The 23559-nt window shown below is 41.1% G+C and overlaps 1 long non-coding RNA gene across 2 annotated transcripts; it reads right to left on the bottom strand.

The window, feature by feature from the left end:
• LOC108700829 lies at positions 1-23548 on the bottom strand. Of its 2 annotated transcripts, none has more exons than XR_005964154.1 (7): positions 22892-23548; positions 22299-22394; positions 17541-17628; positions 9876-10001; positions 7494-7668; positions 2843-2964; positions 1-846 (listed from the first exon to the last, which is right to left on the bottom strand). It is a non-coding gene; the product is annotated as an uncharacterized LOC108700829 (long non-coding RNA). The 2 variants fall into 2 exon arrangements; XR_001933051.2 differs by having other exon boundaries at positions 9880-10001; positions 22892-23544.
• Between the last annotated feature and the right edge of the window lie 11 nt (positions 23549-23559).

The raw sequence follows: 23559 nt of genomic DNA on the forward strand, positions 1-23559 counted from the left end.
CATAACATTTTTTGAAAATAAACATAATTTCAAGAACCGTTGCAATATACATCATTTATAAAATATGCAGACTTTATACACCCTGTATGTTGCACCTTTGCATACAATTGTGTGGAGCAGGCAGAACTGACACCCTGACTTTGCATTAACATAATAGCAGTCTAAAACTGCTCAGAAAACACTAGGAATAGTACACATGCATCAGCATGCAGCCATATTATATTATTTATATACTGTGTATATGACATGCATATAATTGGATATGAGTTAACATTTAGCTAAATTGCTGTTGCTTGCATTTCATAATGAAGATTTTGCAAGCCAAAGGCACCAGCATGGGAACTGACTCACATACATTGGTGCAAAAGGGGAAACTGACACAGCAAAATACAAAGTGCATAACTACATCTCCACCCACATTGTGAATATTATGGCTTCTATATGCTAAAGTGTTTGTGTGCCTGGCCCCTTAAAGCATTAACTGTATATAGTGGGATTTAGCTGTCGGGCACCCCACAAATGTATCTCTTCTGAAATAGAATAGCAACTGGGATAGTGAGGTTGATTTGCTAATATAGATGCTTTATGGCACAAATGCAGTTGTCAATAGCAGTGTACTGCATGAAAAGCTACTAGCAACTGCACTTCTGCATCATTGTTTCGGGTGATTGCCAGTGTTTGGCTGCCCCGGTAGGTGAACTGCTTCTCCAATGACTTGTGTGTTACTCACCTGGAGCCTGCGAAGTTGCCTTACCTGTGATTGTGGGGATTACGCTCTACTACTGTCACCACTCGTCTCTGCTCGGCCGCACAAATCCACCACCTGCCACTTGCTCCCCACTAATACTGATATATTGAATAAATAGAATACAATATACATTAAAGGGATCCTGTCATCGGAAAAAATGTTTTTTTCAAACCGCATCAGTTAATAGTGCTACTCCAGCAGAATTCTGCACTGAAATCCATTTCTCAAAAGAGCGAACAGATTTTTTTATATTCAATTTTGAAATCTGACATGGGGCTAGACATTTTGCCAATTTCCCAGCTGCCCCCAGTCATGTGACTTGTGCCTGCACTTTAGGAGAGAAATGCTTTCTGGCAGGCTACTGTTTTTCCTTCTCAATGTAACTGAATGTGTCTCAGCGAGACATGGGTTTTTACTATTGAGTGTTGTTCTTAGATCTACCAGGCAGCTGTTATCTTGTGTTAGGGAGCTGTTATCTGGTTACCTTCCCATTGTTCTTTTGTTCGGCTGCTGGGGGGAAGGGAGGGGGTGATATCACTCCAATTTGCAGTACAGCAGTAAAGAGGGATTGAAGTTTATCAGAGCACAAGTCACATGACTTGGGGCAGCTGGGAAATTGACAATATGTCTAGCCCCATGTCAGATTTCAAAATTAAATATAATATCATCTGTTTGCTCTTTTGAGAAATGGATTTCAGTGCAGAATTCTACTGGAGCAGCACTGTTAACTGATTCATTTTGAAAAAAAATTTTTTTTCCCATGACAGTATCCCTTTAAATATAACATAGTCAACTTTCTAACTATATTTTAAATCACTGGTTTTACAGACAAACTCCAAGTCACTGACATATCTGTATTTATTACGTCTGTTTACTACACTATGCTGAATGGTAGCGCCAGGCCAAGAAGGTTGGCCAAACAAGTGAGTGTATGTGCAAAGGAGTGAGTACATGATTACTTTGCCAATGATGGAGGAGGGCACAAGGGACTGGACTAGGGGTAGGAAGGGCTGCCATCAGGGGGGCACAGGGGGTACTCTTGTACCAGGCCCAGTCCCCTTGACAGTGCAGAAGTCGTGCCACTTCTCCGGAAACCAAGAAAAGACCCAAAGCCACGAAAGGAGCCGAAGTTGAAGTCCTGAAACCCCTGAAACCCTCTTTTTTACTTTATTAAACCCCTGGCCACCAATGTAATATTCTCTGGGCCCGATTGTTTCTTTTTAACTTGTAACTGGCACCAAACTTTTATGGGGGGCCCTGGCAGCAACATTTTTATTTCACTGATGGATTCCCTGACCACCAATGATTTTTGAAAAACTTTTATAGGGGGGCCTTGACCATCAATGGCTTTTTATAACTTGTGTGTGGGAGGGTTACTGTTTTTAGCGCTGATGTCTGTGTGGTCTTTTAACTGTGGAGTGGGCGGGATCTAGGGTGGGGCTTGGGGTTGGCGGGCCCAGGAGGTCCCAATAATTTTGTTGTACAGGGGCCTGTGATTTCTAATGGCAGGTAGGCTACATATGATGTATGAGTCTAGCTTCCCCACTGTTGCCCCTAAGGCACAGACATATTTATAATATAGGCACTCGGGGCCTGTGGCAGCTTTAATGGGGGGGAGGCCCTCGGATGCATTTTAAAAAAAAACTTTCAGGAAAAAATCCCACTTCCTCTGTTGCCATTTACACGTCACGTCCCTTGGGGGCACAAGAGCAATAAAACGGCTGATTGTTATTTGCACATTGTTTGGGTCATTGCAAAGTAGGTCTTATTAGTCTTACTGACCTACATATAATATCAACTCATAGGAATGCACAACTCAGTGGCATTTACCAGCCCTTGTAAGTACATGAACTTAACCTACTCTCACCTTACTAGTGGCACTTCCCCTGTTATTACCATCTATTGCCTCCAAATGCATGACTGTTATTCACATATATATATTTATATGTTTATACTATTTATATAAAATAAGCCTCACTTTCTCTTCTCGACCGAGTACATGTCAACATCTGACACAGACAAACAACATATAAACCAATAAAAAGTCTGGTGAGTCAACAGAGAATTAAACAGTAAATAGAGGGATGGGCTTACCTTACTCACCCAAATTCACCAGGCTTGTTCATTACTAGTAACCTCAGAGGTAGAAGTTGTGCATTTTATGGCAGCACATTTGCTATCAGTTGTGGCTCCTGCTGACCTCTTCTATCTGTTGCCTAAAAAAACACTGAATAAAAAACTGGAAACTGGAAAACCTATGGATTGTTTTTTTACATGCTCTGGTAACTTTAACATACACAACCATAACAGAAATATGCTCACGATGGAAGAAAAATAGTCCAGATTTCAAAGCTGAGTGTAAACAAGAGCTGAAACAAGAAGCATCAATGTGCCAAGAGAGGGAGCTCTAGGACCTGGATCACATTCAGACACATCCAGATAAATACAGACCTAGCGCCATACAAGGGAGGGGTGAGCAGTGGAGAAAAGATAAAGGTGAGGGAGAGGCTCACATTTAGCTGAATTTGTCAGATGTATCCAGCTTGTGCAAAATGTCTTATTTCCACACAGATCATTGGAGCGCTCAGTGGGGATAATAGTCTCTGGGAAGGGAGTGTGACTGTGGGATAGCAGGTATAGTAGGGAGAGATGGTGCCTATAGTAACAGTGGATAATAGTCTCTGGGAAGGGAGTGTGACTGTGGGATAGCAGGTATAGTAGGGAGAGATGGTGTCTATAGTAACAGTGGGATAATAGTCTCTGGGAAGGGAGTGTGACTGTGGGATAGCAGGTATAGTAGGGAGAGATGGTGTCTATAGTAACAGTGGATAATAGTCTCTGGGAAGGGAGTGTGACTGTGGGATAGCAGGTATAGTAGGGAGAGATGGTGTCTATAGTAACAGTGGATAATAGTCTCTGGGAAGGGACTGTGACTGTGGGATAGCAGGTATAGTAGGGAGAGATGGTGCCTATAGTAACAGTGAATAATAGTCTCTGGGAAGGGAGTGTGACTGTGGGATAGCAGGTATAGTAGGGAGAGATGGTTCTCTATAGTAACAGTGGATAATAGTCTCTGGGAAGGGAGTGTGACTGTGGGATAGCAGGTATAGTAGGGAGAGATGGTGTCTATAGTAACAGTGGATAATAGTCTCTGGGAAGGGAGTGTGACTGTGGGATAGCAGGTATAGTAGGGAGAGATGGTGTCTATAGTAACAGTGGGATAATAGTCTCTGGGAAGGGAGTGTGACTGTGGGATAGCAGGTATAGTAGGGAGAGATGGTGCCTATAGTAACAGTGGATAATAGTCTCTGGGAAGGGAGTGTGACTGTGGGATAGCAGGTATAGTAGGGAGAGATGGTGCCTATAGTAACAGTGGATAATAGTCTCTGGGAAGGGAGTGTGACTGTGGGATAGCAGGTATAGTAGGGAGAGATGGTGTCTATAGTAACAGTGGATAATAGTCTCTGGGAAGGGAGTGTGACTGTGGGATAGCAGGTGTAGTAGGGAGAGATGTGTCTATAGTAACAGTGGATAATAGTCTCTGGGAAGGGAGTGTGACTGTGGGATAACAGGTATAGTAGGGAGAGATGGTGCCTATAGTAACAGTGGATAATAGTCTCTGGGAAGGGAGTGTGACTGTGGGATAGCAGGTATAGTAGGGAGAGATGGTTCTCTATAGTAACAGTGGATAATAGTCTCTGGGAAGGGAGTGTGACTGTGGGATAGCAGGTATAGTAGGAAGAGATGGTGCCTATAGTAACAGTGGATAATAGTCTCTGGGAAGGGAGTGTGACTGTGGGATAGCAGGTATAGTAGGGAGAGATGTGCCTATAGTAACAGTGGATAATAGTCTCTGGGAAGGGAGTGATACTGTGGGATAGCAGGTATAGTAGGGAGAGATGGTGTCTATAGTAACAGTGGATAATAGTCTCTGGGAAGGGAGTGTGACTGTGGAATAGCAGGTATAGTAGGGAGAGATGGTGTCTATAGTAACAGTGGATAATAGTCTCTGGGAAGGGAGTGTGACTGTGGGATAGCAGGTATAGTAGGGAGAGATGGTGCCTATAGTAACAGTGGGATAATAGTCTCTGGGAAGGGAGTGTGACTGTGGGATAGCAGGTATAGTAGGGAGAGATGGTGTCTATAGTAACAGTGGATAATAGTCTCTGGGAAGGGAGTGTGACTGTGGGATAGCAGGTATAGTAGGGAGAGATGGTGTCTATAGTAACAGTGGATAATAGTCTCTGGGAAGGGAGTGTGACTGTGGGATAGCAGGTATAGTAGGGAGAGATGGTGCCTATAGTAACAGTGGGATAATAGTCTCTGGGAAGGGAGTGTGACTGTGGGATAGCAGGTATAGTAGGGAGAGATGGTGTCTATAGTAACAGTGGATAATAGTCTCTGGGAAGGGAGTGTGACTGTGGGATAGCAGGTATAGTAGTGAGAGATGGTGTCTATAGTAACAGTGGATAATAGTCTCTGGGAAGGGAGTGTGACTGTGGGATAGCAGGTATAGTAGGGAGAGATGTGTCTATAGTAACAGTGGATAATAGTCTCTGGGAAGGGAGTGTGACTGTGGGATAGCAGGTATAGTAGGGAGAGATGGTGTCTATAGTAACAGTGGATAATAGTCTCTGGGAAGGGAGTGTGACTGTGGGATAGCAGGTATAGTAGGGAGAGATGGTGTCTATAGTAACAGTGGATAATAGTCTCTGGGAAGGGAGTGTGACTGTGGGATAGCAGGTATAGTAGGGAGAGATGGTGCCTATAGTAACAGTGGGATAATAGTCTCTGGGAAGGGAGTGTGACTGTGGGATAGCAGGTATAGTAGGGAGAGATGGTGTCTATAGTAACAGTGGATAATAGTCTCTGGGAAGGGAGTGTGACTGTGGGATAGCAGGTATAGTAGTGAGAGATGGTGTCTATAGTAACAGTGGATAATAGTCTCTGGGAAGGGAGTGTGACTGTGGGATAGCAGGTATAGTAGGGAGAGATGTGTCTATAGTAACAGTGGATAATAGTCTCTGGGAAGGGAGTGTGACTGTGGGATAGCAGGTATAGTAGGGAGAGATGGTGCCTATAGTAACAGTGGGATAATAGTCTCTGGGAAGGGAGTGTGACTGTGGGATAGCAGGTATAGTAGGGAGATATGGTGCCTATAGTAACAGTGGATAGTAGTCTCTGGGAAGGGAGAGTGCTGGTGCAGATCACATTATACTCCTGTGTGTGAGTGCAAATGGTTCTGGATGGAGAATGAGAGAGCCCCTTAGATAGCCTTAAGGCTAATGCCACACAAGGCTGATTATTGGGCAGCAGATAAAAACATGTTGAGAATCAGCCCCTCCTCATGCCTCAGTCTTCTCATGTGAATACTTGGAGTAACTATGTTGGTGTAGGCACACAGAGAACATTTGGGTACAGAAGCATATGATTATACATTTTGGTGCTGAAATCCGCTCCGTGTGTCTGTACCTGGGATGATGCAGTGGGTCTGGGTGCTCCCTCCTGCCACTGGGGTGCGGTTACCTTGGCACAAAGTATGTGCCACACATGTTTCAACACGAAAGTGACTTTTTATCTGTCAAATAAAGTTACTAAAAAACAGGAACAATTGGGGTATAATCTCAAATTCCAGTATTCAGCACATTAAAGGGGCTGTTCACCTTTAAATTAACTGTTAGTATGATGTAGAGAGGGATATTCTAAGACAATTTGCAATTGGTTTTAATTTTTTATTATTTGTGGTATTTTAGTTATTTAGCTTTTTATTCAACAGCTCTCCAGTTTGTAATTTGAGCCATCTAATTGCTAGGTTCCAAATTACCGTAGTAACCGTGCATTGATTTGAATAAGAAACTGGAATATGAATAGGAGAGGCCTGATAAGAAAGAAGCAATAACAATACATTTGTTGCCTTACAGAGCATTTGTTTTTAGATGGGGGTCAGTGACCCCCAGTTTGAAAGCTGGAAAAAGTCAGAAAAAGAAGGCAAATAATTCAAAAACTATAAGAAAGAAAAAATGTAAACCAAATGAAAAGTTGCTTAGAATTAGCCAATCTATAACATGCTAACAGTTAACCACCCCTTTAATGTTGGCAATGATGTATGTAGAATGGCAGCTCACACATACAGGGCTGATATTATATAGTGAATAAAGTACCCCCTATTGTAAAATATAAGGATATTATAATCCATGTCATGGAACTCCAAGGTTACTTCTAATATCCTCATATTTTGCGACAAGGGGTACTTTATTTATTACAATACACAAAAGCCATGAATATCCTGTAAATTATATCCTTATAAACGGTGAGTTCTGATGTCATCAGTTATAAACGGTGAGTTCTGATGTCATTTCAGTCACATGACTCATTGAAATTTGTGTATTATAATAAATAAAGTTCCCCAGTTGTAAAATATGAGGATATTAGAAGTTACCTCGGAGTTCCATGACCTGTATAAAAACACTCGGTCTTCGGCCTCGTGCTTTTATATGGTCATGAAACTCCTTGATAACTTATAATATCCTTATATTTTACAAGAGGGGGTACTTTATTCACTATATAATACACAAGCTTTAGTGAGTCATGTGACAGAAATGACATCACTACTCACCGTTTATAACTGATGACATCACTAGTCACCGTTTACAAGGATATCATTTATATTAAGATAGTCATGGCTTTTGTGCGTGCAAACATTGTGTAAAAAGTGATTGGAAATAATGACAAATGCCAAACTTACAGATTTTTCCTTCTTTTCTTTCCGCGGGAAACCGACGTGCTTCTATTTTTCTCATTCAGAGAACACGTGTTTGGGTTCCTCTGCAGGATTTCATGGGTGTTTCTGTTATCTTGGGTGTTTATGTTCTGCATCAGGACTATGGAAGATAGCAGCTGGCAGTGCAGATTATAGACGGCTGTGAGAAATAAGAGACACTGAAGTGCAAGGGAACAGGTGCTCCAGGGTTACGGGTGCCGAATATTGAGGGGAACCCACTGACTGCTCTGCGAGGGGATACAACACATTTCTAAATGTAAATGAAACCAGCGATTTTCTTGCCACAATTATAGATAAATACAGGTATGAGATCTGTTATTCAGAATGCTCGGGACAGGGAGTTTTCTGGATAAGGGAACTTTCTGTAATTTGGATCTTCATACTTTAATTCTACTAGAAAATCATATAAACATGAAATAAACCCAATAGGCTGGTTTTGCTTCCAATAAGGATTAATTATATCTTAGTTGGGATCAAGTACAAGCGACTGTTTTATTATTACACAGAAATTATTTTAATAAAATCTGGATTATTTGGATAAAATGGAGTCTATCTTTTCGTAATTCAGAGCTTTCTGGATAATGGGTTTCCAGATAACAGATCCCATACCTGTATTGGGAAGCAAAGTATTTCTGGACACATCCTTATCCCTATATTGGCATAAGGCAGCGATTTCACACCACAATACTTTAAGAGTAGGCAAGTTTTCTCTATATTACAGGTATGGGACCTGTTATCCAGATTTCTCGGGACCTGAGGTCTTCCAGGTAATGGATCTTTCCATAATTTGGATCTTCATACCTTAAGTCTACTAGAAAATCATATAAACAGGAAATAAAGCCAATAGGCTGGTTTTGCTTCCAATAAGGATTAATTATATCTTAGTTGGGATCAAGTACAAGCAAATGTTTTATTATTACACAGAAGAGGGAAATCAGTTTTAAAAATTGCATTTATTTTTATAAAAAATGGAGTCTATGGGAGATGGCCTTCCCATAATTTGGAGCTTTCTGGAAAACGGATATCGGATCTCAGTGATTTATTTAGTTTCAGGTGGCCTCCTTTGCACGGCATTCATAAATGAGCCCAGGAAGTGTCGGAAAAGTTCCCGATATCCTTCTGCCTCGAACCTCCTCTTCCCTGGATTGTGGAATTACAAGGAGAGACCTGCTGCCAGGAGAATGACATCACAGGGATGGGTATACAGACTGGGTTAGAGCCCCAGCGATCCAGAACAGGAAAAGGGTGGGAAACGGAAACTGAAAAAGCAACATTCTCTGCAGATTTAGGGATTTAAGGGACACAAAAGTAGTCAGTTGAAAATAGGTTTTCTTTGAAGCATAAGAACTAACCTAGCTGCAAATTAAGGGATTTAAAAGGGTGGTTTACCTTTAAAGGGATACTGTCATGGGGAAAAAAATTTTTTTCCAAAATGAATCACTTAATAGAGCTGCTCCAGCAGAATTCTGCAGTGAAATCCATTTCTCAAAAGAGCAAACAGATTTTTTTATATTCAATTTTGAAATCTGACATGGGGCTAGACATATTGTCAATTTCCCAGCTGCCCCAAGTCATGTGACTTGTGCTCAACAATGGGAAGGTAACCAGATAACAGCTCCGTTACACAAGATAACAGCTGCCTGGTAGATCTAAGAACAACACTCAATAGTAAAAACCCATGTCCCACTGAGACACATTCAGTTACATTGAGAAGGAAAAACAGCAGCCTGCCAGAAAGCATTTCTCTCCTAAAGTGCAGGCACAAGTCACATGACTGGGGGCAGCTGGGAAACGGACAATATGTCTAGCCCCATGTCAGATTTCAAAATTGAATATAAAAAAATCTGTTTGCTCTTTTGAGAATTGGATTTCAGTGCAGAAGTCTGTTGGAGTAGCACTATTAACTGATGCGGTTTTGAAAAAAACATGTTTTCTGATGACAGGATCCCTTTAACTTTTACTATGCTATAGAATTACTAATTCTAAGCATCTTTTCAATTGGTCTTCATTTTTACTTAGTTTTTGAACTATTTCACTTCTTCCTCTGACTCTTTCCAGCTTTCAAATGGGGGGTCACTGACCCCATCTAAGCACAAATGCCCTGTAAGGCTACACATGTATTGTTATTGCTACTTTTTATTCAGCCCTCTCCTATTTATATTCCAGTCTTGAATGCAAACCAATGCATGGTTGCTAGGGTAATGTGGACCATAGCAACCAGATGGCTGAAATTACAATCCGGAAGTCATTTTTACTCGCATGGTCGATCAGTATAAATTCTGGTTTTGTTTCTACACTTTGTGCAATAATTGGCTTTGTTCAATCACAGTTGAACCCCAATTTTACCTACAGCGAATTTCCATTTTCCAGGACTCTCCTCCGATTATTCACAGTCCTATACTTGTATACTTCCATTCATGTCTTCCTGGATTTTACGTTTTCCAGAATTTTGCTTTTTTTTCACGTGGTCCCCTAGGAAACATAAAAGCAAGTTCTGCTGTAATTCCTTTTTGAACAATTTCACTGCGGCTACATTTGAATTCATCATATCATTTATCAAACAAATCACCGTCACTCGATCATTCGCTCATCATTCATTTGCTGTTATGTCACTGGGAAACTCATTAACCAGCACTTTGTTAATTATTACAGGCTGTCATTAATGTCATTTTGCTTTTTCCTCTTATCAGCCGGCACTGCTGCACTTTGTCCAATAGGCTCCTTCAGACATGGCAGTTATCTATTCATCTATTAATTCTCGTTTAGCACTTGCACAAGGCAATTAATTGATTTATTACAACCCTTATTAATCCATAATAAATTCATCATTTATTTATTATCATAAAAAATGGACTAACTAGGTGCAACATGAACAGGGTTTTCTCTAGGTCACTAGAAGACTAAGGGGCAGAATTATCAAAGGTCGAGGTGAATTTTCAAATTTCAAAAATTCGAATTTCGAGTTATTTTTAGTCCAAATTAGTCCAAATTAGATCCGAATTTGAAAAAAAAAATAATCAAACATTTGAATATCTAAATTTATCATGTACTGTCTCTTTAAAAACTCTTCTTCAACCATTCGCCATCTAAAACCTGACGAATTGCTGTTTTAGCCTATGGGGGACCTCCTATTTGAAGTCAATTGGTGGACTTTGAAAAATCAAGGTTTTTTGGGAAAAACTTTGATTCGAATTTGATCGAATGTGCTATTATTTGTATAATTCGAATTCAGATAAGATCTGATCAAAAATGGACCTATTTGGCCAAAAAAAAAATTTGAGTTAATATCGGTTGGTCTTTTTGAATTTGAATTTCAAAGTTTTTCAAATTCAAAATTCGGCCCTTGATAAATATGCCCCTAATTGTCTAGTCTTCTTACACCTTCTGAGCTCTAATTTAAGAGTCATTTTAGTTGAAATAAATCATGTTTTCTCTGTTTTAAAAGGGTGGTACAGCCTTCCTTTAGTTAACGTTCAGTATGTTATAGAATGACTAATTCTAAGCAACTTTTCAATTGGCCTTCATTTTTTTTCCTTTTATAGTTTTTTAATTATTTGTCTTCTTCTTTTGACTGTTCCCAGCTTTCAAACGGGGGTCACTGACCCTATCTAAAAAAACATTTGCTCTGTAGGGCTAGACCTTTATTGTTATTGTTACATTTTATTAGTCACCTTTCTATTCAGGCCTCTCCTATTCATATTCAATCAGTGCATGGTTGCTAGGGTAGTTTGGACCCTAGCAACCAGATGGCTTGAATTGCAAACTGGAGAGCTGCTGAATAAAAAGCTAAATAATTCAAAAACCGCAAATAATAAAAAATGAAAACCAAATGCAAATTGTCTCAGAATATCCCTCTCTACATCATACTACAAGTTTGTTTAAAGGTAAACAATCCTTTTCAGGGTTGGTGGATTCCTAAAGCCCATCTGTAATTGGTTTTTTAAGTCTATGTCACTATATCATCATAGGTTCCTTTGGACTCCCCATATCCAGACAAACCCAAGCTTTCTGGGAAACTGATTTTGAACTAAAAACATGATCATCCATGTACCACTTAGAAGTAAGGTAAAAAAAAATATTAAAATGTCAAGTAGTTAATGAGGCGAGCAGTTAAGAGACTTAAGGCACTTGCCTGCAGGGCATGAAAAGGTTGTGGGATGGTCATTGTAAGAATGGAATGAAGCTGGTCACCACTTGTGTCCTATTGTTATACATTCCTGTTTCTATATTCAACTGAGCCTTTAAGTCCCTAGGGAAATGAAGCGTCTGTTCTTCAACTTTCCTCACTGGTAGTGACTTTAGTCATCCTCTGAAATGCTATTCTAGAGACTGACAATAAAGCAACTTGTGCTAATGTTTTATTTCCTCGGGTGCAAGAGAGCTATGGGGCCCTTAGTATTCACGTAACAAGTACCCTAGAGAATGCTGCTCTATGCACAGAGTTCCGGATAAAAAATCAGAGCCCCATTACTTGCTGTACCTCCTGCCACTTCCTAAACGTGCAAGTTAGGGGGCAGAAGAAATGTCAGACTGGGGGGCCGGGCCCCACTGGGCTTTCACATCAGGAGCCCCCTGACTCAGCCGCAACCTCGTTCCAGCACTCTCCTTGCTGGTGGTTAGTAAGCAGGTAGGTCTCAGCAGGTCTGGGTCAGCAGGGTCCATGAGGTCCGGGACCCATGGGGTTTTCCCAGTGTCCTACCCACCCAGTCTGACACTGGGCAGGAGAGGGGAAACCTACATGCTCTCTACATGCTCACTACATGCACTCTACATACTCACTACATACTCACTACATACTCACTACATACTCACTACATACTCACTACATGCTCTCTACATGCTCACTACATACTCACTACATGCTCTCTACATACTCACTACATGCTCTCTACATGCTCACTACATACTCACTACATACTCACTACATACTCACTACATGCTCTCTACATGCTCACTACATACTCACTACATGCTCTCTACATACTCACTACATGCTCTCTACATGCTCACTACATACTCACTACATGCTCTCTACATGCTCACTACATACTCACTACATACTCACTACATGCTCTCTACATGCTCACTACATACTCACTACATGCTCTCTACATGCTCACTACATGCTCGCTACATGCTCACTACATACTCACTACATACTCACTACATGCTCGCTACATACTCACTACATGCTCTCTACATACTCATTACATGCTCGCTACATGCTCTCTACATACTCACTACATGCTTGCCACATGCTCACTACATACCCTCTACATGCTCACTACATGCTCGCTACATGCTCACTACATGCTTGCTACATACTCACTATATGCTTGCAACATGCTCACTACATACTCACTACATGCTCTCTAAATACTCACTACATGCTCTCTACATACTCCCTACATGCTCACTACATGCTCTCTACATGTTCTCTACATACTCACTACATGCTTGCTACATGCTCACTACATGTTCAATACATGTTCACTACATGCTCTCTACATACTCACTACATGCTTCGCTACATGCTTTGCTACATGCTTCGCTACATGCTAACACACTGACAACACTCTATTCAAAGGTTTGACCATAGGTCTCTGTGCTTCTAGTTGCAATGACGCCCTCTAAATCCCTGTAATTGTTTCTTTCTCTCTCTCTCTCTCTACAAATGGCATATTCACCACTTTATTTCCTACATTTAGGACAGGGTATAACTGGGAACATGGGTGTTTCTGAGCCTCATGTTGCTGCTGTGGGGGGATCTCTAGAGTGCTGTGCAATGGGCTGTCTGCAATAGAGTCTGAAATAGAGCTGAATTTTCGAAGCCCAGCAAAGAAATTTTGTCAGGTGTAAATCTATGCACCCCAGTGTTGATGCTGGAATTACGGGAGAAAAAAACTGCCTCCAAAAACCAGTCCGACTAATCTCATACAATAGGATTGTGTTGGAATCAGTACAAAGAGTATAAATGCAATTACTGCCCTCAACCGTATAAGTGCAATTCCCACTGAGTTCATTCTAGTCCAGCAGCACCGCCTTAGATCAAATACAGTTAAAATAATAAAGCTTACAATGAGCTGGCGAAAGGGCAGCCGACTGATCTTTTTTCTCAGGATAAAAAGATTATTAGCTCATCAGTGTTGTTCTTTCCCTTTCAGATGTGCCGTTATTCCCAGCAATATTTGGGAAAGATTTGAGAAATACTGTGTCGGGGCACGAGAAGCTTCTGTTTCACATTTCTGCATTCCTTTAGGTTTTAGGAAACGTCAAAATATTCTAAGAAAGGGACAGCCTATAAGTATAGGATAGAGGAGAAATACACGTGCACTCTCTGTAGCTGTGATATAGATATGGAGTTTTTCCCATAAACAATCACAAAACAATTCCATAGCCAATAGCTGTAGGATTCTATAATATCAATATGTCCTTTGCCTGGGGTGAGATTAAGCAAAGCAAATCAATAATGACACATTCCAAGCCCTTAATATCCTATTTATTAACAGGTTGCTATAGGTAACAAGACCTCGATGAAACTTTGCACCTGTTATGATATTACCGAGTTACCAGAGAGAGACTGTTTAGCTGTATCTGGCACAATCAGATGCGTCTGAGAAATAAACCCACTAATTAAAAAAAAAACCCTACCCAACGTAGACTCCCCTTCCTGCTCCCCCCCGCCGTGGCCTTGTATAATTGGAACAGCCAGTACCCCTTGTTGCACCTTTGCACCACGAGGGAGAATTTATTTGAACATACCCAGCCAATCCTGAAAACAACATGTAGTATTTACAGCCTGCAAAGTGGAAACATTTAAAGGAGAACTAAACCCTTAATTAAAAAAAACCTACCCATCTACCCTACATAGTCCCCCCTATCTGCTTCCCCGCCTAGCTGTTACCCCTGGTAAATGCCCCTAACTCTTTACTTAGCCCTCGATGCAGATTCAAGGCATCAGAGTTCACGGCCGCCATCTTCTTCTCTTTGGTAATCTTCGGGTCTTCTTCCATCAATTTCAGCGCATGCGCAGTAGCAGCAGTTTTCTTTTTTTGAGAACTGCGCATGCGCTGAAACTGACGTAAGAAGATCCGAAGATTACCAAAGAGAAGAAGATGGCGGCCGTGAACTCTGATGCCTTGAATCTGCACCGAGGGCTAAGTAAAGAGTTAGGGGCATTTACCAGGGGTAACAGCTAGGCGGGGGGGGAAGCAGATAGGGGGGACTATGTAGGGTAGAGGGGTAGTTTTTTTAATTAAGGGTTTACTTCTCCTTTAAATGTTTCCACTTTGCAGGCTGTAAATACTACATGTTGTTTTCAGGATTGGCTGGGTATGTTCAAATAAATTCTCCCTCGTGGTGCAAAGGTGCAACAAGGGGTACAGGCGACAATTGTACTGGCTGTTCCAATTATACAAGGCCACGGCGACCAATGAACTTCCTCCCATCCAGCATGTCCAGGGTTGGATTAAACATTAGCCAGTCTTTGGCCATCAGAGTTGTACTTTTGTACTATAGGAGGGGATTGATCGCTATTGGCAGCACTGAGATTTAAGTAAGAGAATGTGCCACAAGACTGACCTGTTCTGAGCTCCGTGGAATTTTCAGCCCACAGTGAAGTGGCCAAAGTTGGCAAGAATTGCTGAAACTGCTGAAAAATACTCTCAGAGAATATGCCTAATGTGCCATGGGTCTAACACTTCATTTATACTGACATTTTGCAACACTTTTTTTTATTTTAAAGGGGTGGTTCACCTTTAAGTATGTTATAGAATGGCTAATTCTAAGCAACTTTTTGACTGGCCTTCATTTTTTTCTTTTGTATAGTTTTTGAATGATTTGCCTTCTTCTTCTGACTCTTTCCAGCTTTCAAATGGGGGTCACTGACCCCATCTAAAAGACAAATGCTCTGTAAGGTTTCACATTTATTGTTATTGTCACATTTATTCCTCATCTTTCTATCCAGGCCTCTCCTATTCATATTCCAGTCTCTTATTCAAATCAATGCATGGTTGCTAGGGGAATCTGGACCCTAACAACCAGATTGCTGAAACTGCAAACTGGAGAGCTGCTGAATAAGGAGATAAATAGCACAACTGTTCTGGCGCGATTTAAACCATTAAATAAACTTTTAGTAGGTTATAGAATGGCTCATTCTAAGCAATATTTGCCTTTTCTTCTAACTCTTTCCAGCTTTCAAATGGGGGTCACTGACCCCAGCTAAACACAAATGCTCTGTAAGGCTACAAATGTATTGTTATTGCTACTTTTTATTCCTCATCTTTCTATTCAGGCCTCTCCTATTCATATCCCAGTCTCTTATTCAAATCAATACATTGTTGCTAGATTAATTTGGACCCTAGCAACCGGATTGCTGAACTTGCAAACTGGAGAGCTGCTGAATAAAAAGCTAAATAGCTCAAAAACCACAAATAATAAAAAATGAAAACCAATTGCAAATTGTCTCAGAATACCCCTCTCTACATCCTACTAACAGTTCATTTACCCAGTTATCCAGAAATGTATGAACCTATGAAACTGACATGGTTGTACCATAGGCATGTAAAAAAGGGTTAATCTAGGAAGCACCCTTGGTGTGGGATTTATGTTAAATCAGGCATATCATATCTCCTTTTCATCTTTCAGCCTGTCATGCAAGCCTGAGCCTGAATGTGAGGGTCAAGGAGATCCGAATTCCAAACTGGGGAGCTGCAGAACATGATAATCCAGCCCTTGAGCAAGTGGTCTATAGGATAACTGTCCCTCTGTATTTGTCTATTGTCAAATAACCCATTCATTCTGTCATGTGAATATAACATGTTTGTGGTTATTTGGAGCACCAGTTCTGTTTTTATTGTAGTGATCTGTGTTAAGGGATCATTAATCTGTCTACTGTTCTTGGGCCAGAGAGTGCACCAAATAAATCTGTTTATCAGAAGGAGCCATACATTGCAGCAATAGCCATAATTTATAGGTTCGTGTGAAGAATTGTCATTTTTTTGGCACTACTTGCCCTTTATGCTGAAAGAGAATTATTTAATTGTGTTCCTGGAACTGTCAGAAGCCACAGTATATCAGTGTTTCCTAGGGGCCCATTTACTTAGCTCGAGTGAAGGAATAGAGGAAAAAAACTTCTAATTTCGAATGTTTTTTTCTGGCTACTTCGACCATCGAATGGGCTACTTTGACCTTCGAACTAAAAATCGTTCGACTATTCGACCATTCGATAAACAAAGTACTGTCCCTTTAAGAAAAAACTTTGACCCCCTTGTTCGCACCACCTAAACGCTACTGAGGTCAATGTTAGCCTATGGGGAAGGTCCCCATAGGCTTCCTAAGCATTTTTGGGTTGAACAAAAATCGTTCGATCGATGGATTAAAATCGAACGAATAGCGCTAAATCCTTCGAAGGATTTAATTCAACAGTCGAATATCGAGGGTTAATTAAACCTCGATATTCGATCCTACGTAAATCTGCCCCCTAATATCACCTCCATCCCAATACTATTGTCACTGCCCTCTGTCGTTGTGTAAAAAGTGCATCACGGGAGCATCACGGGAGGCAAAATGTTAACCAAATCCAGCAAGGATTTTATTGTGACTAAGTACTCACAGTGTTTTGTTTTTTGTTCCAGCAAAGACATGAGTTATGGGAGCCACGAGGGGGATCACGGTCAGTCTCTGGGACAACACAGAAAAGCCAGAGTTCCCATAGCTTCAACTCCCAGCATTAACTCCCTGCCCCCCATCCCCTGGCACTGGGAACAGAAGAGACAGGGAACTGGCTGATATCTGAAGCTTTTATCAATATTCATAGAAATGTATGTGTGTGTCTTCAGAAATCCCTAGAGCAGAATAAGTCTATCTCTAGGCGTGTTTTGTAATTGCTGTGCTTTCTGTTCTAAGGACGGAATGGGAAGATACTTAGGAAACCGGCACCCCTGAGAATATTATATGTTTATAACATAGGAACAAAATATAAAAATGTGTTCTACAGAGGCGACTTCTGACCTGATATATAAGGCAATAGGTTACGCAGCAGCCCGGAGCTTGCAATTCTGCTTCAGTGAACTCTGGCAAATGTAGAAAATCCCGAGTCCTGAAAAAAAGTGATAGTAGCTGTTGATATAAGGATAAAAATTGCAAAAAAAAGAATAATTAGAAATCATATGGAAATCACATTATTTTGATGGCATTTGGGCACTGATCACATACTGCAGCCACTGAGGGAAATACAGTAATGGTTGTCACCAAGTCTGAGGTTCAAAATGTTTTCGCCATTGATCCCGGATAAAAATCATAATTTTCGAGGCAGTAGCATGTGACTCACCCAGCCACCATACAAAATACCGTTGTCTATGTTAAAGGGATATTGTCATGGGAAACTTTTTTTTTTCAGAACGCATCAGTTAATAGTGCTGCTCCAGCAGAATTCTGCACTGAAATCCGTTTCTCAAAAGAACAAGCAGATTTTTTTTATATTTAATTTTGGAATCTGACATATTGTCAGTTTCCCAGCTGCCCCCAGTCACATGACTTGTGCTCTGATAAACTTAAGTCACTCTTTACTGCTGTACTGCAAGTTGGACTGATATCACCCCCCTCCGTATCCCCCAGCAGCTAAACAACTAGGGATGCACCAAATTCAGGATTCGGTTAGGGATTCTGCCAGGATTCTGCCTTTTTCGGCAATATTCGGATTCGACCGAATCCTTCTGCCAGGCCAAACTGAATCTGAACCCTAATTTGCATATGTGGGAGGGAAATCGCGTGACTTTTTATCACAAAACAAGGAAATAAAAAATGTTTTCCCCTTCCCACTCCTAATTTGCATATTCAATTTAGGATTCGGTTCGGTATTCGGCCGAATCTTTCGTGAAGGATACAGGGGTTCGGCCGAATCCAAAATAGTGGATTTGGTGCATCCCTACTAACAACAGAACAATAGGAAGGTAACCAGATAGCAGCTCACTAACACAAGATAACAGCTGCCTGGTAGATCTAAGAACAGCACTCAATAGTAAAATCCAGGTCCCACTGAGACACATTCAGTTACATTGAGTAGGAGAAACAACAGGCTGCCAGAAAGCAGTTCCATCCTAAAGTGCTAGCTCTTTCTGAAATCACATGACCAGGCAAAATGACCTGAGATGCACCTACACACCAATATTACAACTAAATACACTTGCTGGTTCAGGAATGACATTTTATATTGTACAGTGAATTATTTGCAGTGTAAACAGTGTCATTTAGAAATAAAAACGACATCATAAAAATCAGTGGCTTAACTAGATATTACTGGGCCCCACAGCAAATTATTATTCAGGCCCCCAAAATGTCTAGAGATTGACCTGTATTGACCAATGTGTATTGAAATTGTATATGAATTAGGGTCTCATGGGACCCCTATACCTACTGGGCCCCCTGCAGACGCAGGGTCTACTTCCTCTGTAGTTACGCCCCTGATAAAAATCATGACAGTGATCTACTCGTAGCAGCTACTCTCTCCTTGTGTGATATAATATGACTACTAAATGTGAAATTCCTCCATTGTTCTGGCTCATTTCGCCTGTCAGTTCATATAAGCAGACCCAGCTGCTGCTACAACCAGTAGGAACATGTGAGTATGGGAGAGGAGCAAGCTGTGACTGGTGAATGAGACATTGGGTGGTTAAATGGAGAAGATTTTTTTTACAGTTCTTGGATATCATACTGAACCTGTATGTGTTCACGTATAGGCACAAACATGTAGACAAACCTCTACATCCATTAAAAACAGTACTGTTCTTTTAAGGGACTGGCCTCATAAAAGGAAAATAATCTTATGCTATAGTTTTTTTTCTATGTATTTAACAGACAGTCAAAGAGGCAGGGCTTGGGGAATTAACCAGGATCTAGGATCCCTACTCATGTTACAGGTTCCTATAGCCAACAAGTCTGGCCATGCAATATAGACGTGCACATGTTACAGTACCATGAGCACCCTGTTGTACCCTCTCCAGCCTGAAGGTCTCATAAAGAACAAGAGCAGGCCACAGACTGGAGAAACCCAGGCAGCTATAAGTAAGTGAATATCCAGATAACCATGCGTCAGAGGATGGTCTCCCAGCATTCACTGTCAACTCATGCCTAGAGGAAAATGCAGTTTGTTATAGTTTTACAGTTGTTAGAATTAGAATCCATCCTAATGTTTTTGTTTTTTTCATCCTAATGTTTTTAATGATGCCTTAAAGGGGTGGTTCACCTTTAAGGTACCTTTTAATATGTTGTAGAATAGCCAATTCTAAGCAACTTTTTAATTGGGTATTATTATTTATTTTTATAATGATTTGCCTTTTTATTCTGACTCTTTCCAGCTTTCAAATGGGCGTCGCTGACCCCTACTATAAAGCAGATGCTCTGTAAGGCTACAAATGTGTTGTTATTGCTAATTTTTATTATTCATCTTTTTAATCAGGCCTGTTCATAGTCCAGTTATTCAAATCAGTGCATGGTTGCTAGGGTAATTTGGACCCTAGCTACCAGATTAGTTAAAATGCAAATTGGAGAGCTGCTTAATAACTCAAAAACATTAAAATAAAACCAATTGCAAATTGTCTTGGAATATCACTCTCTACATTAAACTAAAAGTTATCTCAAAGGTGAACATAGCTAAGAGTGTGGGCTAAACATTTCCACTTTTCTTATCTACATCTGTATCAATAAGATCTGCTATAACACTTCTGGTAGTCATTTTTCACTGCTCACTTACATTTTGGGCAGAAGAATAGGCTCTGACCTATCTCAGAAAGGATCTAATCCCGATGATGGAAGGAATCTGGAACAGGAAGGGTGTCACTGTTGGATAATCTCCTCTTTTGGTCTAACATGCAGTGTAAGTGACTTAGGGGCAGATTTATCACGTGTTGAATAGAAAAATCTATTTGAAATTCAAATTTTCCAGTTTTTTTATGGTCAAAACCCTCAAATTTGACTAGGGAGTTTTTCAAATTCAATTCAAGTTTTTTTTAAAAATTCAAAATTCGGTTTTCAAGATTTATCATACTCTGGCCCTTTAAGAACTCGAATTCGACTATTTGCCACCTAAAACCTGCCTAATTGCTGTTTAAGTCAACGGCAGAGTTCCAGGGATCAATTTTGAGTTGTTTGCAGCCTTCCTGACATTTACGTTTTTTTCGGAGAAAGAACTGGAATCCAGGTTTTAAAATTTTTGGGTCTATTTCATTCATCTGAGTTGAATTTTTTTTTTTTTAAATTAATTTCAATTGGTCAAATTTAGAATTTATGGGAGTTTAGGAGAGATTTTAAAAACTCTCATGAATTTGAAATTTGACCTTTGATAAATGTGCCTACCCATCACCACTTAATCCTCCATCTGAATATTCCGCTATGGTGGCTCATGTGGTCCCCTAAGTGGGAGGACAAGAATTGTTAGACTAAGGGTGCCCATGATGTGTGTAACTGCCAGGGGCTAAGGTAGACAGTGATATTTTAAATAGGATCGGAACCCCCAAAATTAACTCATTTGAAAGTATGACTGCAGTTTACATACATTGTGTCTTAGATATTTGCAGTTTTAGATGTGCTGCTAAGCTGAAAGCCTGGTATCAGCAGTCTAAAACTGTAAACATCTCAGACACAATTACAAGTAGAAAATGAATGTACACTACACAAGTGCTCAGAGCATCATACTTAGCACAATATGAAGTAGACTTGGTTCTTACCACCAGCAGGTAGTGATTACTCCAACATTCCAGGTGGATCCTTTTCTCTAGGCTGGAATGTCATATGCTTGAGGGCTTCAGGGAAATGAATACCAATACAGACAACAGACCTAACAGGTCTTGGGGCCCCAGGGATATACAGGGCTCAGCAGGGTCCCTGGCTGAACATATTTGTGCAAAATCTTCCCTAAATTTGGGGGTGGGAGGGAGTCCTACATGAATTTGCAGTGGGGCATGGTAACCTTTAGCTGAACAACTAAATAATCCCAATTCTTGTTACAGTTAAGGCTGGCTCTTTAATTCTGCTGATCTTAAATGCAGTTTGGTCTGTTTCCCAATAAAACGGCATGATCTCTGCTGAGCAATTTGCTCCCTCTGGCACACTACCCATCCCCAAACCCAACTGCCAGTGTGACTAAGGCAACCAACAGGCTTGTCATCTGGATAGTCAATTACTTGACTAAAAGAAAAAAAATCACTTGCACAAAAGGTGGCAACTCTAGTCGATGCTTTAAGGTGGCCATAGACATAGCCAAACGAGCGTATCTCTCCCCAATGTGCCCACATTGAAATGGGCGATATCGGGCTGATCCGATCGTGGGCCCTTGGGCCCAACAATCGGATCATATTGGATCCAATGCAGTGGTTGGATCGCGAGACCGCATATACGCAGTCGGGATCCGACGGGATTTTTTAACCTGATATAGATCGGGGAAGCCCGTCGGGTGGCCCCAGACTCGGTCTGTAGTCAGCTTTTATCAGCCAGTGTATGGGGGTCTGTCTGGGGTTGGGGGGCAATTTGTGAGGCACCCCCAGTGTCTCTGTCTTGACACTTCTGCTGTACAGTGCTTAGTTCTCAAGTAAATATATAAACACATACATAAATGTGCACTATTAATATACATACAAACTGTAATCTTTGTCTAGACTATGGGGCGTCACCACACCTCACGTTTCCTAGCAATCAGGTCCCCATCAGCCCATCCCTTCTAGATAAAGCTACCACAAACCATGATTGTCACAATGTCTGTATTATATAAAGTACCTGGAAACAGGAAACTTCTTTTTGCCCATCCTGATGGTAGATCGATTTTGGAACGATGTGTTTCTTGATATGTAAAAGTTCCCAAAACAGAGGAGGCTGCAAGGAGAAACCAGGACATTCTCTGTAAACTTTGTCAGACATGTTTGATACCATCATATCCTCATGGCTATATTTACTAGGGATGCACCAAATCCACTATTTGGTATTCGGCCAAGTCCCCAAATCCTTTCTGAAAGATTCCGCAAAATACTGAACCTAAAAAGTAAAAAAACATTTATGACTTCCTTGTTTTGTGGCGAAAAGTCACGTGATTTCCCTTCCAGTCCCTAATCTGCATATGCAAATTAGGATTCTGTTCGGCCAGACACAAGGATTCGGCTGAATGCGAATCCTGCTGAAAAAGGCTGAATCCTGAACCGAATCCTGGATTCAGTGCATACCTAGTATTTACCATATAGGCACTCGAGGATCTGTGCCTAAGGCAGCAGTTTTGGAGGGGGTGGCCCTTGGGTACGTATATGGCAAAAAAAATAAAATGTGTGCAGAACAAAATGCCTCCTCCTCAGGAAGAGTATGAGGTTGGGCGGTGGTACCTGAGGCCTCTGAGATTGGTGCGTGTGCCGTACTGCAGGTTCTTCTGCAAAGTTGCTGAGATTGGTGCATGCGCAGTACTGAGAGTTCTTCTGCACCGTTGCTGAGATTGGTGCGTGTGCCGTACTGCAGGTTCTTCTGCAAAGTTGCTGAGATTGGTGCATGCGCAGCACTGAGAGTTCTTCTGCAACGTTGCTGAGATTGGTGCATGCGCATTACTGCAGGTTCTTCTTCACAGTTGCCAAATGAGGATTGATGGAGCAGACTGAATTCTGGCGCTGAGGGCAGCACTGGAGCACAACACAGCACAGTTTATATTGTATCCCAACCCAGTGCCAGGATGAACAAAGGACTTACCCTTATCACACATTGGGCACGGGACCAGCAGGGATACAAACCTGATTACATGTTCCTAAACAAACAGGTACAACCCTCACCTGCTTCTTCATATCAGCGGATACAAACTGGTTCATGTTAGAAATGAAAAAGAAAATTGAATGAAATTTCTCTTAGTTTGGAAACCCCAGTTCAATTATTCCCCAATGTTTACCTTATACAGCTGCCGCCATCCCACTCTGTACATATTGTGTCACAGACAGTATATATATATACACACACCCAAAGTCAATAGAAAGTGACATCAGAACCATGAAGAGACTACCGCAGTAAA

This window comes from Xenopus laevis, chromosome 9_10L (genome assembly GCF_017654675.1).
Source record: "Xenopus laevis strain J_2021 chromosome 9_10L, Xenopus_laevis_v10.1, whole genome shotgun sequence".
Taxonomy (NCBI): domain Eukaryota; kingdom Metazoa; phylum Chordata; class Amphibia; order Anura; family Pipidae; genus Xenopus; species Xenopus laevis.